Here is a 15,962-nt window from a genome sequence, read left to right on the forward strand (position 1 = left end):
CTTCTGATATATCTCATGAATAAAAGTTGCACTTCCAGCTTTTATACGGCATTCGAATTGAAACAAAACAGGTATTGTAGTATTTCCTTACAAATCATACTGAGTGCAGTTGTAGCTCGGAGTTGAATGGATCTGCGTACTCTCGAGAAAGTTACATAAAGCAGTCTAAAACGAATCACCATGAACGGTGACATACGCCTTCACTCCTTATGACCACTACGGAGAGGTTTGGAGTTTAATCCAGACTTTTTATGATGATAATGATGATGATGCTTGTTGTTTTAGGGGGCCTAACATCTAGGTCATCAGCTCCTGATTGTACGAAATGAGACGAAATGCAATGAAAAAATAAAATTCAAAATCCTCCACTGACCAGAATTCAAAGCGTGAGAACGAAAAATGAACGGATGGATATGAATTTAAAACAATCAGTGGAGCCGACCCGCAATGCCTCAGTCTCAGAAACTGACGGAAAACAATAGTAATACTGACCAAGGGACTGCTTCTATAGCTCAATACTGAATCGGTGATGCTTGCAAGCTAAAGGGGTCCAAAATATAGGTTAACGGCCTCTCATAATGGTACTTATCGCTTGGAAAGTAGAACAATGGTATTTGTCATGGTGCGGTACTAATCAAAAGTATTACCGAGCTCGATAGCTGAAGACGCTTAAGTGCGGCCAGTATCCAGTATTCGGGAGATCGTGGGTTCGAGCCCCACTGTCGGCAGCCCTGAAAATTGTTTTCCGTGGTTTCCCATTTTCACACCAGGCAAATGCTGGGGCTGTACCTTAATTAAGGCCACGGCCGCTTCCTTCCCACTCCTAGCCCCTTCCTGCCTCATCGTCGCCATAAGACCTATCTGTGTCGGCGCGACGTAAAGCAAATAAAAAAAATCAAAAGTATCGTAGACTCGCGGTATTCCACATATTATGGTACTACCCACAGGCAATGAAATTCGCACATATAATACAGACCTATGGTGTTCCGCACATAGCGGCGCCATTTACAGGCAACGCAAACCTATGGTTTTCATCACTAACCACAGGGACTCGTACTATCCCGTGGTGTTCCTTATATAGTGGGTACTAATCATAGGCAATCCAGAACCCTGGGGTCGCTCATATAGTGCTACTAAACACAGGTACCGTAAAAGCCTGACCGCGCGGTGCTCCTGCGTGCTACTAATCACAAACCTATTTGGTACCTAAGATAGTGGTACTAAGCGCAAGTAATAGCGACTCAGGTGTTCTCCGCGTGGTGGTACTAATCACAAGTAGTTTCATGGTTCTAATCCAATCATCCCTTGGTCGCCACTTTTAGTCGCCTCTTACGACAGGCAGAGGATACCGTGGGTGTATTCTCCGTCTGCGTCCCCCACCCACAGGGGGTAATCCAGACTTTTAGCACGCATTCTAGTGATTAGAAATTCTATAACACCACTTCCCATACCCTGCCGAACGACATTCTGATGGTAAAAGTATTCTCAACGAACGGGACTCGAACCAGCTATCCACACTGTGAAACCACACAGACTCGACACGTTAATGACCGTGGCTACCAGGTATGCTGCGCTGCGCTGTGCTTGTCGATGGACATGAAACGCAGAATGGAAAAAAAATCACGCATTTCACTGAAATTTAGTATTTTTTTAGTGTGATGGTCATCGTTACAGTGGTTTGTTTTTATTTATTTTTTAATTTTTTTTTGCTAGTTGCTTTACGTCGCACCGACACAGATAGGTCGTATGGCGACGATGGGACAGGGAAGGGCTAGGAGTTGGAATGAAGCGGCTATGGCCTTAATTAAGGTACAGCCCCAGCATTTGCCTGGTGTGAAAATGGGAAACCACGGAAAACCATCTTCAGGGCTGCCGACAGTGGGGTTCGAACCTACTATCTCCCGAATACTGGATACTGGCCGCACTTAAGCGACTGCAGCTATCGAGCTCGGTACAGTGTTCTTGTAACCCGTAATTGGTACCAGTTTAAGTCTCTCATATACCTGTGGAAGGCAACACAAGCCAGGATGTACGCAGTTCGATATCATGCCAATCGACATAGATGTCGACCTGCGTAATCATGGTAGGTATGTGAAAACGACTTCGCTGATAGAAACGTATTTTTCTTTTAAAAAGTACAAATGTCGTGGTCGTGAAAGGTTCATTGGAGTTTCCTTGTAATGAAGACAACAATGTATAACTGGTACCAATTTCATCTGTTGAACCCGTCTTGTTTTCTCAATATCGCTGTGAATGACAAACAGAATTAGGGATTTTATATTCATAGATAATACTCTTTTGCTCAGCGCTAAGATAAGCTGGCAGCTCACACGTACATCAGTCTGTATGGAGTACCAGTCTATATAAAATAAGTGTTTTATCTTTACATTGGTTAAAATGTGTCGTGTCCACAGTAACAAGGAAATACAGTTTTTAACTTTCCGTCATCCCTCTCTGTCTGTCTGTCTGTCTGTCTGTACGCGCATCAGGATAAAATGGCCGAAGAGAATTGAATGAAAATCGATAAGCAAAATCGGATGAAATGAAATGGCGTATGGCTTTTAGTGCCGGGAGTGTCCAAGGACATGTTCGGCTAGCCAGGTGCAGGTCTTTTGATTTGATTCCCGTAGGCGACCTGCGCGTCATGATGAGGATGAAATGATGATGGAGACTACACATACACCCAGCCCCTGTGCCAGTGAAATTAACCAATTAAGGTTAAAATTCCCGACCCTGCCGGGAATCGAACCCGGGAGCCCTGTGACCAAAGGCCAGCATGCTAACCATTTAGCCATGGAGCCGGACAGCAAAGTCGGATAATGAGACACTACAATCTAGGCTATAAATAACGTTTTCTTCGCGCGGAGTGAAATTGATATGTTCTTAATGGTGCTATCGATAAATACTACATAACTAAAGTTATATAGAATTAAATTTCTGATCATTTATGCCATACATTTTTACCGTACCGGCTATGATAACAGATAATAAATTTCGATTTTTGTTGCTAAATCCATATGAACACCAAGCCACGAGTAAATGGGCGAACAGAATTTAATTGAAAATCGGTATGTAAAGTCGGTTAACAAGGCAATACAGTGTAGGCTATACATCATTTTATTCTCGCTGGATGAAATGGGAGTTTAGGGGACGGCGTCTAAAATTTATTTTTAAGTAGACCTACCTATGGTATTGGTCCTATCGGAAAGTACAACGTAATAAAAGTTACGGAGAACAAATTTTCCAATCATTTATGGCTTATACAGTTTTACCGTACCAACTATTATAATAAAAATCATGAATTTAGACTTGTGCAGCTTAGTCCATATTAACGCCGAGCTTTGCTAACCTGGAAATATTGATCAACAGTGATAAATAGCGATGTTTTTAGTGATGATTCTGCCTAATCAGCGTACTCATCGGTCCATATCGACTAGGAAAATTGAGAAAGTGATTATAAAAGTGAGAAAAAGTCGTAAAACTACGATAAGTGGAAAAATACGAGAGGGAGTCTTGAAAGATGGCAAGACTCCCTTTACATCAGATGACCTAATATCACAGAGTCGGAAAGAAAGTAAAGGTGAAGACCTAGAATATCAAAAGTTCATAACATTTATCAACAATAACATTACATTGACCATTGTTTGTTATGATGTACTTTGTCTCTTCTGCTGTCACTCAAGTCCGATAGATGGAATTACTGCGTCCCAAGTAAAACAGCCTGCCTAAATATTGTCGGCAAGTAGCTGAGGAGTTGGATAACATTTTTTAGCATAAATTTTCATAAATTTTCTGATAACTACTGGTACGTAACACACTGGTTCATCATAGTATTCCAGCTACTCGACCCCTACTCTGAGGCGCTGATTGGAATGAGCAGTGTGCACTTCTAACCGAATACGACAGAGGAGTGTTGGGGCGGCGGATGCAGAGTGGATCCCGGCCCACGTGGCCTCTATATTCGGGGCTGGACCCCACCGTCGGCTGTCCTGAGAATGGTTTTCCGTCGTTTTCCATTCTCTTGCACTAAGGCGAATATTGGGACAGTGCCTATTATAGGCCACGGCCGCCAACCCTCTCACCTCCTCCGATCAAATCTTCCGGCCTGAGAAAAGGTTTCACCATCTAGGAGGCTCGCTTCCCTCTTCAGCGGAGGAATGAAAACATTTTAGTCGTAGGAGTGTTCACGGCTGTCTGTGGCCAGGTCATTCCAGCTATGTAACACGGCACGGTTAGAACAGCCAGAGTTGTACGGTCCGTTAGGAAATCTGCGGCTTTTCATTTAATCGAGTATTTCATATATACGATTGCTTTTAACCGCGACGTTCCTTCAGTCGGATAATATTTTATCTGACAAAAAGGTTGACCATTGACGTCATTGTAATGACCTATGTCGAGTTCAGTTTAATATTTGTCTGTGTCTGTTACAGCGTCAGGCGAAAGTAGGTGGGTGAGTTTTTAATGAAACTTGGTATTACAGTTTCAAAAAAAAAATCAAGTAGAATCTTAGCTATACGTTGTCCAATACTTTCACCAGAGGATGAGGTAGGGGAGGGGTGTTCAAAAGGGGCCTAAGGAATAAAACTCAATGTTACTCTCTACCGATGGATTTTACACGAAAATAGCTCTTGGCGAATTTTTGTTCTATACCTTTTCCCGATATAGTGAAAAATAAAGTAAATGCCAGTGGCAGTCTTGTAAAAGTCCAAGAACTGGTACCTAACTCTACAGACTGTCAAAAGAATCGCTGTGAAGGTTGTTTCCGCAACGTTTTGATGGCTTTGTACACCTGTCAGACTTTTTGAATATTCATACTTGGCTTTATTTTATACCGGAAGAAAGCGATGAAGTTAAGATCAGCAACAATGAAAAGAAATATGAAACTGCAAAGGGCCCCTGAGAGGAAGGAGGCGAGTACGTCACGACAAGCCGCTGACAGGGTGAGAGGCATGCCAACTTACGTACTTCAGAGTCTGGGGGACAATGTGAGAATTATTATCATCCTTCAAACTCGTTCTAAAAGGATAGAAGGCCGCACATATTTTGGAAAAGTGTAAATATCGCACCGTGCACTGATTAGCTTTTGTTTGTTACAAGGTGCACCGACACAGATAAGTCTTATGACAATGATGGGACAGAAAAGTGCTAGGAGTGGGAAGGAAGTGGCCGTGGCCTTATAACAGTAATATATAGCACCAGCATTTGCCTGGTGTAAGAATGGGAAAACCATCTTAAGGGCTGCCGACAGTGGGGTTCGAACCCACTATCTTCCGAATACAAGCTCACTGCTGCGCGCCCCTAACCACACGGCCAACTCGTTCGGTACATTAATTAGTCAAGGAATCTCTATGATAATGGTCTCTTTATTGTGTCCGGTAGTGTACATATGATACTGAAGTTTTTAGTCATTTCTTCAGAACTTCACAATCGACATATCGGTAACCTTTGAAAATCAGATTACTTTTAAAGCTGCCTCAGGATGTTTTAATACCTGTAAACAGCAGCGTTCTCTTCCTTTTGCTGCGTGTTTAATGCTACACCAATGTATTTGAATTGCGTCGTACCTATTAAGCTACACCACTTTCAATATTCCATTACAAGCAAAATGTTTATAAATTTTGAATGAATTTCTGAACGACTGCATTGTAATAAAAATATGCTAGATGTAAGGGAGTATTTAATGTTACTTCCTGCAAATTTCTCACGTATTTTCAATTGACTAGTATATTATTTCTATTAATGCTTTGCTTTTATTATCATCATCATCATCATCATCATCCGTTTACCCTCCAGGGTCGGCTTTTCCCTCGGACACAGCGAGGGATCCCACCTCTACCGTCTCAAGGGCAGTGTCCTGGAGCTTCAGACTCTTGGTCGTGGATACAACTAGGGAGAATGACCAGTACCTCGCCCAGGCGGCCTCACCTGCTATGCTGAACAGGGGCCTTGTGGAGGGATGGGACGATTGGAAGGGATAGGCAAGGAAGAGGGAAGGAAGCGGCCGTGGCCTTATGTTAGGTACCATCCCGGCATTCGCCTGGAGGAGAAGTGGGAAACCACGGAAAACCACTTCCAGGATGGCTGAGGTGGGAATCGAACCCACCTCTACTCAGTTGACCTCCCGAGGCTGAGTGGACCCCGTTCCAGCCCTCATACCACTTTTCAAATTTCGTGGCAGAGCCGGGAATCGAACCCGGGCCTACGGGGGTGGCAGCTAATCACGCTAACCACTACACCACAGAGGCGGACGCTTTTATTATTCTCGTGCATTTTATTGAAATTTCTTGTCATTATTTTGTTCCATTAAATTGTTTGTTGTTGTCTTAAGTTTTGTTTAGTATTCCCTACACGTTTTGATGGATGGTGGAATGGCGAAGAACAAGGACTAGCAGGAAGCGGTCGTACTTTAATTAAAGCACACCCTCGGCAATTGCCTGATGTGAAAGTAGGGAACTACGGAAAACAGTCTTCAAGGCTATGGGCGATGGCGCTTGAATACACCACCTCCCGAACACAAGCTCTCAGCTCTCAGCTTCAGCAGCCAGGTACATTATCAGCTCTTACTCTCCACGACAAAGCTGAATGCTTTGATGATCAAACAAATCCGGCTGCTTACAGCACTTTCCCGTCACGTTCACATTTATTTCTCCCTGTGTTACTCACCTCCGTGGATCAGTAGCACACTGTCGGCCAACAGATCTCAAGATCACGAGTAAAAACCTGCTGGATGAAGTTAGATTTTTGAAAGATGGAAAAGGGTCCATGGTGCACTGCATGTCGTACGAAGTCGTCATGTAGGCGGTCTCTAACATTTGGTGTACACAAGATTTTTTTTCTCGCTATTTTGCTTTACGTCGCACCGACACAGATATGTCTTATGGCGACGATGGGATAGGAAAGGTCTAGGAAGTGGAAGGAAGCGGCCGTGGCCTTAACTAAGGTACAGCCCCAGCATTTCCTTATGTGAAAATGGGAAACCACGGAAAATCATCTTCAGGGATGCCGACAGTGGGGATCGAACCCACTAACTCCCGATTACTGGATACTGGCCGCACTTGAGCGACTGCAGCTATCGAGCTCGATATTAAATTAATTAAACTCGGTCATAGATCACCTAACAAGGTTCTGGTTCCACTTCGTCAGGTAGAGCAAAACAGAACATCAAAACTGACACTAAGCAGCCTAAAAGGCGTCAAATCAAAATCTCCACACCGTAAATGAGGCCATGAAATTATTATTATTATTATTATTATTATTATTATTATTATTATTATTATTATTATTATTATTATTATTAACAAAAGGCATCTACAACAAAAGGTCCATATATTTTCAAAGCAAAGCTGAGGTATTACTGCAGTGTCATCCGTGCACAGGTCTTATACGCTTATACGCAATGAACAAAAAAGACTTGATCGAGAAACTGGAGGCCAAAGAAAGGGAGATTTTGAGAAAGATCATAGGCGCCGTCAAAGACAATGGGGAGTACAGAAGATGGCATAACGACGAACTATACATCCACGTAGAGAAAATTACTGATACCATCCGGAAAAGAAGAATGTGACACGAATGCACCCAACAAGACGGATGATCATTACCTTCTGTCGGCAGAAGAAAATCAAAATCATAGAGGAGGATAGAGACCTTGAAGATGCGGGAATCACACACAATGATATCCAGGAGCGTGTCCCACTTAAGAAGAAACTTCAATCGTTCCAAGGTTTCCGAGACAAGCCAAAATTAAAAACTGAAAAGGCACGGACGCAGGAGAGGAAAGAACGACACCGAGAATGCATATGGAAGAAATATTGGGTAGACATCAAAGTTAGATGTAGGCAGATGAAATGACGTGGTCCAAAGTTGGCCGATACGACAATAATGAATATTCACAACTGCAGAAACATCTAAAATGCAGATTCATAAGTAATGCTATTGACTCTTTTACGGTTTTCGGAGACGCCGAGGTGCCGGCATTTAGTCCCGCAGGAGTTCTTTTACGTGCGAGTAAATCTACCGACACGAGGTTGACGTATTTGAACACCTTCAAATACCACCGGACTGAGCCAGGATCGAACCTGCCAAGTTAGGGTCAGAAGGCCAGCGTCTCAACCATCTGAGCCACTCATCCCGGCTAAAAAAATGCACATTAGAAGACAGTTTCCACAAATTCAAGTAGACAGTATTGATGACGTGAGGCGTTTCTAGCCATTAAAGTAAACGGAATATAAATCTAGTAATATTTCTTGGCTTGAATTTAGCTGCGGTTACAATCTCCTAGTGAGATGACATCTGTCCAGTAGGGCTACTTACTGTTTTCTTCATTGCTGTTTAAATTTTAAAATAGAGATTATTCTTTAACTTATTTTACAACTTCCTTTCGTATCCAGTTGCAGATATAATCAAAGGAAGTATTTTGACATCATTGTTTCCTCCATAGCTCTCAAATTGTATTACGTTACGGTTATTGAATATGGAGAGATTTTCTCCCCTATAATTCTCATTTAATTTACTGTATTGTCTCGTAACTACTAATAAAACTGATATTTATTATTTTTATCTATCAGTGCTATGACCTGTATCTTATTTTGTCCGTGGAAACAAAAGCATTCCATTTAAAATACATTTTGTTCAGCATTCAACGCAGTATTTCCAGCTAAAATTCTGGCTCGAAAATTTGATCATTGGCGACCGCAGGAGTAGAGTCAGTAGATTGTCTTCTATTTCTAAGGTAGTGGGTTCAACTTGGCAGAGGTCGGTGGCATTTGAAGATGTAAAAGTGCAACAGCTTCAAGTCATTGGCTTCCAGGACGAATATTAAACAAATTATTATTTTTTTAAGAAAAGAAGAATAGCTCTTACTAAACACGCCTTTCAAAATAAAATAAATATTTTAACAAATACCGATACAAGTTTAGAAACAAGAAAATCTGTTGTAAAATCCTTTGTCTGGAGTGTACTACTTTATGGTTGTGAAAACTGGACTATTGGAAAAAAGGATAGCTGCTGAAATGTGGATTTGAAAAAAATGGCGAGGATATGTTGAACTAAAACAGGACGAATCGAGATATTCTAAAGGAAATCAGCGAGCAACGGAGACTGATGAAATATGTGGAAACAAGGAAGTTAAAACTTGTAGGTCATATCCTGAGGCATGATGATTCCCTAGTAAACGTCTTGAAGGCAAAATACTAGGAAAGGAAGGAATTTGAAGACCAGGCAAGACATACTTAGAGGATATGAGAAACCTGATGGGATATAAAGACTACAAGGAAATGAAGATAACAGCAGGATTGGGAGGAGAATAGTTGCAGCGACAAGGCTTAGCATTTAGTGTATTATTATTATTATTATTATTATTATTATTATTATTATTATTATTATTAGTAGTAGTAGTAGTATTAGTATTATTATTATTATTATTATTATTATTATTATTATTACTGTACTGAGTGATTCAGACGGTAGAAGCACTGGCCTTCTGAATCAAAAAAGATAAATTCGGTCTTGACTCAGCTCGGTGGCATTTGAAGGTGCCCAATTACGCCGCCCTCGCGTCAGTAATTTATCGGCACGTAAAAGAACTCCTGTGGAACTACTTTTAGGCACCTCGGTATCTCCGAAAACCGTAAAAATGTTATTTAGTGTAACTTAAAACCAAGACATTTATAATACTGATTATTTCGTAAAATAATGCACAATGCACAATAACAATTTATTGTGTGTCTGTTAGGTCATCAGCCCAGAGGCTGGTTGGATCCTCAAATAGCACCACCAAAGGTAATGCGGTTATAAGGAAACCGCAAAAACCAATGGCAGCACCAAAATTAGGCGTACTAGGCAAGAAAAGGAGTGAGGTAGTTTGCCATTGCTTTCCTCACTGGGTCAGAAAGTGCTATTGCAGCACGACTGACCCTATGAGCAACACCTTTCATAACACTCAGATTCACTAGTCGTGCTCTGAATGTCATTACTCAGCACCACCCATACCCCAGGAGCTTCCATATTGTCACAGCCATGGATGAGACTGGGACTTCGGTGGAAGCTGCACTTTACTCTGGCCTGTACTATTATTATTATATTATGCAAAAGAAATATATTTCTATTTTTATGTAAGCTTTGTCATTTCGGCAGCCTCCAAATGGCAGAAGCAGAAATAAATACATGCCACTCTCTAGCCAATATTTTGTTGCTGGTCGATGTTGTTTGGGAAAGTGCCTATGTTCCACCATTCAAGACATTTATAGCGAAATCTGGGAGATAAAACTCACTTCATGAACACAATAGTAGAACACTAGTAGACTAGGGTATCAATTTGTAATTTTCTTGTGGCTGAGCAAAACTTTCGGCAAAGTGTAACCACATTATCTTAAGCTGATGTCTACTCAATCAACTCCCAGATCACTTTTCCCAGCAGTAAGTAACCTGTAGCAGAGGCTGAATGATGGATCACCTGAGATGACACGCTTCATTAAGTGATACAGCCTTCACTCGACCATCCATCACAAATGTACACAAGTTACAAGCAAGCACTTAAAGTGGCACGATTTACAAGACGTCTTGTGTTGGTTGACAATCTTGTCCAATAGAATGCAGGTAGCATTTTTCTCCAGCAAATATTTTTACATTTCATTTTTTTTACGATGATGATGACTATGACAACTAGGGGGCATATTTCTGTCAAACGTCCTATTTTTTCCTTAACATAATATCATGTAGGCTTGGATTTTTAACAGTTTTCCAAGCATGATAATCAAAATTAAACAGGTTTTGTTGGCATATTTAGGCCTCTTTTAGTTTTGTGAGATATTTTGATCAAGATCTAATTATAAAGAAATATTTTAGTAAGTTTCATTTTAATTTCGGTTTATAAATATCAGAGTAAGCTGTAGAAATTAATTTTCAGGATTGACTAGAGTATACTTATACTAAAGAACCATTGCAAAGTAGTGTATGGAACGTTTCTAGCAGGTAAAAGCTATTGTTTGCTCCTTGGATCAGTTCATGGAAACCGGGGTACTGTTTAGAGGGAATCACGGGCAATTCTGCAGTTAATTGGCCTAGTCCATATCTCTCTCTTTCGCCCTTCACTCTTCCTCCTTCAGCGCACTGAATGACCTTGGTTACTGCGGGAGCTTCAGTCATTTAATTGCTTTTAATATCCCTAAAACGCAAATCTCAGTTAGTGAGAAACTGCAATATTTTGTTCGCGAGTTCGGTGAAAATATTCAGTACGGATGGAGTGATAGTTTTCTGTACATTGTGCGAGCATACGAAAGGACGTTTGTACCTGCGTGGAATGTGACATTCTTTGTGGAAACCCTTCATCTGCAGATTTCCAGGAATTATCACCAAGTCATTGAACTCTATTCAAGTACGCTCCCGTTACATCATGTATGTCTAAAGAAGTTTTCTCGCTACAAGATGATACTCAGGGACAACAGGAGAGGATTCTCATTCAACAATCTTAAGATACATGTAGCCATAGATTGTAATAATCCTGATAAAGGAAACTAAAACAGATATGAAAGCTTCATTCACATAACACATATTTGTGTATAACGTAAAACTGGTTTAATATTGAACAGTGAAAGTAAGTGTAGTGTTTGTCTTCTACAGAAACCGTCCTTGCCTAGAAGTATGCAGTGTAACCATAATGAGTTCATGAACTATTCAGCATTATCGTCCGGCCCCGTGGTTAAATGGTTAGCGTGCTGGCCTTTGGTCATAGGGGTCACGGGTTCGATTTCCGACAAGGTAGGGAATTTTAACCATCATTGGTAAATTTCGCTGGCATGGCGGCTGGGTGTATGTGTCGTCTTCATTAACATTCCATCCTGTTCACGACGCGCAGGTCACCTACGGGAGTCAAATCAAAAGACCTACACCTGGCGAGCCAAACGTGTCCGCGGACTCTACCGGCACTAATTGGCATATCAGCATTATAGTTGATTTTTAGGCAAAACTTTTCGAAGAATTAAACTATTTTAAATCGACATTAATTGAAGCTTGTATCAATTGTAATAAAAGTGATTCTGTATATAATGTAGCTATTATTAAGTCATATTTTGAATAGGTCATGTTTTTATGTTTTTAGGTCATAAATGCAACAGTACATATTTCATACACTTTTAAGTCATAGAATTCCGCCCCTTAATGATGATTGTTGTTTAATGCAGTCTAACATCTACTTATAGGCCCCTGGTAACATAATATGTGATGATTTGAGCCCGGAATTGTATGCACTAATAGGTTAGAATGCAAACTCACTGAAGCGAGAAGCAAGTATAGTCTATCTTCACAACAATTATGCTATGGGGTTTGCATAAACATTAGGGGTACGCCCCATCAGAACCCCTTTAATTTATGTTACTCTTTCTACATTGTGGAACAGCGAGTGGCCAGCATTTCCTACTAAACCAAATTAGTTTGCAATCTAACCTATTACCGCATGAAAATCCGGGCTTTAGTGATGATGGTTTAAAATTTACTCACTGACTAAGATGAGTATGTCCATTTGCTCAAAAAAATGACCGCATGGTATAATGTAGTTCCTCACAGGTGCACTTTTCACCAAAAAAATATGAACTTATAAAAAAGAATATTTGTTGTGGGTATCCACACATTTTTATCTTCAAGTCAAGTGAATTATATTTTGATAGTAAATAATTTACATCTGACAAAATACTACGTACGAGGAACATACAATATTATGCGCTTACTTTTGTTTGAGTTTCTGTATAGTAGGCTACATAGCGCCAGCCCTGTGGTGCATGGTTAGCCTGCCTGCCTTTATCCGGTGGCCCCAGGTTCGATTCCCGGCCAGGTCAAGTGTTTTAAACGACACCTCGTGATCTGCAGGCCTTCGGGCTGAGCAACGATTGCTTCGTAAGCCAAGCAGATGTGACCTTAATTGAAGGTACATCCCCAGATTTTGCCTGGTGTAAAAATGCAAAACCATGGAAAAACATATTCAGGGCTACGGCGATATTCTCATCCACCATTATAGAATGTAAGCTCGTAGCTAGGTAATCCTGACCACACAGCCAACTCGCTCTGTGTTTAAAGGGAAAGATCTGACAGAGAAAAAGGGAGACCACGTAAAACGGTGATTGCATATGTAATGGAGACCAGAGAAGTCAGCATTACCAAGAAATAATTAGGAAAGGAGAAAAAAGAGGAGGAAAGTTACAAAGTCAAGGTACAACCTTAATAAAATGATGACGATGCTGATGCTGATGATGATGATGATGATGATGATTATAATCATGATGATGATGATATTAACTACAAGTCGTGCGGTCTTCTTGTTCTTCTAGACATTTTTCTCAGTTAGTGGGATCGGCACTACGTGTGAATTAAGCCCAGTTATGCTGCCAGATGCCTTCTCTGACGCTGACCTAAAGTGCTATTGAAAGTTTCTGTGGTGGTTGCTAATGGGAAAGTGAATTAAGACGAACATGATCATCCTGCCCCAGAATCCGAAAAATTAACCGGACACAGCTAAACTCCTCAGTGTGGCCGTGAATCGAACTCAAGGCTCTCTGAATGGAAGGTAGCTGCACTGACAGTTTTCCCACGGAAGCTATTGTGTATCTTTTTCATTAAGTCATTCATACTCGTAAAATCGTTGAATATGTATATATTTGTAAATTTACGCAAATACCTCAATTTAAACATTAAAATCATATAATATTAAAGTTGAATATTAGCATCAATATTTTACGTGTTTTATATATTTTAAAGGATGATTTTTTTCTCTTACACATCTGATGTCTTTCATTCCCTGTTTTTTAAAGTGAACATTACTCGCGAAAGGACTTCACAAAGCATCTGTAGGAAGAGAAATACTGTTGTAGTATTTTCCTTTCTTCTGTTTCTCGTTTCTTTTCTCCAGCCAACATCCGAATGTAAATCGAATGAAGAGAAGAAACGAATTTCTTGCTCGTGTAGCGACGTCCTTGGCCAGCAGAACGTGAGACGGACTGAAACTAATGCATTTTAAACCGAGCTAGCCACACGTTGCATCGCACCTTTTTTGCTTCTACTACGAGTCAGCTGTGAAGTTAGCTTGTAAAATACAGAAGAAACTTGAGAATACAGTATACTGGAGTCAAGATTCACATGACAGAATACTGAGACTTTTACTCCTTTGTATGCACTGCATTTCTGATTACCTTCGAAGGTCTAATTCTTTTTTTATAATAATCTGCTTTACGTCGCACCGACACAGATAGGTCTTATGGCGAGGATGGGACTGGAAAGGACTAGGAATGGGAAGGAAGCGGCCATGGCCTTATTTAAGGTACAGCCCCAACATTTGCCTGGTAGAAAATGGAAAACCACGGAAAGCTGCATTTAGGGCTGCCGGCAGTGGGATTCGATCCCACTATCTCCCGAATGCAAGTTCACGGCCTAATTCTTTGTGGCACTACTTCAAGAATAATAACAGAAAATGAATGCTTTAAGAAATCCGACTCTTTCAGACTTGAGGCCTCCAGTTTAGAGGGTCCCGGGCTCACTTCGCAGCCGGGTCGGTGATTTTAATAGCATATGGTAAATTCGATTGGCTCGGGGTCTGGGTGTTTGTGTTCATCCCTACAACGTCATCACACAAAATACCACACTGTCAACCACCATAAAAACACGCAATAGTGAATACATCCGATTATAAAACATAACCAAGACCACATGTGCGACATAGTTGACATCCGTAACCGCACTAAGCTGTCGGAATGGTAGAAGATGAACGCTTTAAGGCTGAGAGAGATGCCAGCTTACAGAGTTGAAAGGAAATGGCAAATCACAATTGATGCACTTCAGATATTCTTGAAAATTCACAGCCTGTTTCCAGTCATTCAACCGGGTTAGGAATGGATTAAATGAAGCCCCCGTTAGCGGCAAGGATAGGAACTGCGCCGGTTGCCGAAGCCTGTCGCACTCCTCTGGGCCAATGATTAACGACTGACAGATGAAATGAAATGATATTGGAGAGTGTTGCTGGAATGAAAGATGACAGGGAAAACCGGAGTACCCGGAGAAAAACCTGTCCCACCTCCGCTTTGTCCAGCACAAATCTCACATAGAATGACCGGGATTTGAACCATGGAACCCAGTGGTGAGGGGCCTGCGCGCTGCCATTTGAGTCACGGAGGCTCCTCAGATATTCTTATGAATTCATTTCCTTTCCTTCTAATGAAAATACTTGCTGTTGTGCGATTTTCTAATCAAGTCTACCCTGTAGATGGGGACGGAAGAATACACCCAGGATTTCCCTGAGCTGTCGGAAGACTCTCAATTTGGGAGTTTGGGTTGGTGGCCACGGGGCCCTACCTGAGTCTGAGCGCTGTAGATGAAATGAAATGAAATGGCGTATGGCTTTTAGTGCCGGGAGTGTCCGAGGAAATATTCGGCTCGCCAGGTGCAGGTCTTTTGATTTGACTCCCGTAAGTGACCTGCGCGTCGTGATGAGAATGAAATGATGATGAAGACGACACATACACCCAGCCCCCGTGCCAGCGAAATTAACCAATGATGGTTAAAATTCCTGACCCTGCCGGGAATCGAACCCGGGACCCTTGCGACCAAAGGCCAGCACGCTAACCATTTAGCCATGGAGCCGGACAGTGCTGTAGATAGACATTTTTCTTAGGAGGTACTCTTAAAACCACCATTGCGATAAAGGAGACTCCAGATGGACTCGTAGAAATTAAAATTTCAAAAGTTAAACTGAGATTTGTGGTAAAACGATATAAAAACATTTCTACTAGTTTAAAAGTAATAATATGAAAATATTGGTAATTGTTCATGCATATTCATTGCATAATGCACATACGTATCTCAGACTACTTCACCAATGGGCGCGAAATTCCCTTACGCAGTGAGCCGATGATCTCGATGTTAGGCCCCTTTAAAAAACAAGCGCCATTATATCAACTTTGCGCTATATACATTTTCTGTAGAGA

The sequence above is a fragment of the Anabrus simplex genome, chromosome 6 (assembly GCF_040414725.1).
Source record: "Anabrus simplex isolate iqAnaSimp1 chromosome 6, ASM4041472v1, whole genome shotgun sequence".
In the NCBI taxonomy this organism is placed as follows: Eukaryota; Metazoa; Arthropoda; class Insecta; order Orthoptera; family Tettigoniidae; genus Anabrus; species Anabrus simplex.